Raw genomic sequence first — 2,018 nt, 5'->3', positions numbered from 1 at the left:
ACTGTATGCTAAAGATCTGATACCACAACAAGCTAAACAGGAGGTGCATGTATTAGGAGTAACTAACAATGAGAAATCTAGTAAACTAATGAATGTCATTGAGCTACAGTTGGAATCCTCTCTTAATCCAGAGCAATATCTTATTGATATATGTCATGTATTAATAAACCAACAACATCGTACACTAACAGATATTGCTACCTCTATATTACACCAGTTAGGTGAGTGTGTGTGTGTGTGTACATTATCAGTGATCAATATAGTCATTATATTTCAATACATTAGGTCAGTCTATACCTGATAATGTCAGTTCACATACCGTACTACCATCACCAGTTGATGATATTTTCAATACACCAGTTACTAATATAAGAGGTAAAAAATAGACTATAGACTACACTGTTTTATGTATCTTGATCAATAGGTCAGTCTGATGTAGCTAAACCCATTAGTTCAATGCCTGATGATGTTCAAGGATATGCTGACAATATGAGAAGACACTACAAAGAACAATCTATTGTTCCTACAGACTGGCCACCAAAAATTGGAAAAAATTTTTTTGGAAGACTAACACTAGTAGAAAAACAAGACTCCAGCACACAAGCAGAATCAGCTTGGCATATGCTAAGAGGACAAGTTGATAAAACAGTTAAACTAACTGAAAACAAAGAGATAAGTGTTGAAAATGTCCTTCAACCCACAGATAGTTCTATGTCTCTCAGAGTAGTAATAGATGGACCTCCTGGTATTGGTAAGACAAACACTCTGTCGTAAACTGTTAAATATGTGGTCTAATGGAACACTTGTACACCAACAGTATGACTTGGTACTTTACTGTCCTTTAAGGAATAGCAAGATAGCTACAGCTACTACACTAGCTGGCCTGTTTGTGCGTCAACTTAATAGATTTAAAAATGTACCTGAATGGTTTGAGGAGAGGGACGGAGAAGGATTACTGATAATCTTTGATGGTTGGGATGAACTAAGTGCACAACTCAGACAGTCTTCATTAGCTACTAGTATCATTTGTAAAGAGAAGTTAGACCAATGTTCAGTAATTGTTACCTCTCGTAGCTATGCCTCCTCTTCACTTTTGAAAATGGATACTCTCAGTAGACATGTTCAGGTCATTGGGTTTTCTAAGGAAGAAATATCAACAGTAATTATACAAACACTTCAAAAAGATACAAAACTAGCACAAGAACTCATTGATGAAAGCACAAAGTGGAATCAATACGGGTCACAATTCACAACTACTCAAAGCAGTATGGACTCACAACTAGCAGTGAAACTTATTAATGATCTTGAAGTACGAAATGATGTCCAATCATTGTGTTATGTACCACTAATCTGTTCCATGGTCATCTTAGTTTATAAGGAAGAAGGAAACTTACCAACAACACTCACTCAACTGTATGAGAACTTTATCCTACAAACTATGAGAAGGCATGTTGAAATAAAACCAAGACATGACATTGACCCATATACTTTAGGTAGTCTTTCTTCATTACCATCACAATTAGCTAAACCTTTACAAGAGATGTGTCAATTAGCTTATACTAACCTGGTTAATACAACAATGACATTCTCTTCACATCAACTACAATCACTGAGTGAGGCAGTCAAGGAAGACTATCTTGGATTGATGACAACATTTATGGAATATTCTAAAAAAAAGTATCAATTCCTTCACTTGAGTATACAAGAATTTCTAGCTGCATGGTGGATAGCTAAGCATGAGAAGACAGAGGAAGTGTTTAAGGATCACTTTGACGATGATCACTTTCGAATGTGTCTGAGGTTTGTAGCAGGTCTAACTCACCTTGAACATGAGAGCTATCAACAGTATTTTAATAAGCAACAACTCGACTTACAGTGTAAGAGGAAACCATTGTCTGGATGTGAGACTTGTCATCTCTCCTACTTCTATCATCAGAATCCTGAGAGAAGACAAATGGATCATATCGGATCTGATGGTTTTGACAATGTTCCGATTCTTCTTCTTCTTCAACTCTGTA

The 2,018-nt window shown here is 36.1% G+C and overlaps 1 long non-coding RNA gene across 1 annotated transcript; it reads left to right on the top strand.

Annotated features, from left to right (window-relative positions):
- Nucleotides 1-337: 337 nt before the first annotated feature.
- LOC109590332 (uncharacterized) lies at nt 338-493 on the top strand. Its single transcript, XR_002189267.1, has 2 exons — nt 338-375; nt 425-493. It is a non-coding gene; the product is annotated as an uncharacterized LOC109590332 (long non-coding RNA).
- The last annotated feature ends 1,525 nt before the right edge of the window (nt 494-2,018 follow it).

Source organism: Amphimedon queenslandica, unplaced genomic scaffold (assembly GCF_000090795.2).
Source record: "Amphimedon queenslandica unplaced genomic scaffold, v1.1 AMPQUscaffold_10200, whole genome shotgun sequence".
Taxonomy (NCBI): domain Eukaryota; kingdom Metazoa; phylum Porifera; class Demospongiae; order Haplosclerida; family Niphatidae; genus Amphimedon; species Amphimedon queenslandica.
This window is presented reverse-complemented; position numbering and strand designations above follow the sequence as displayed.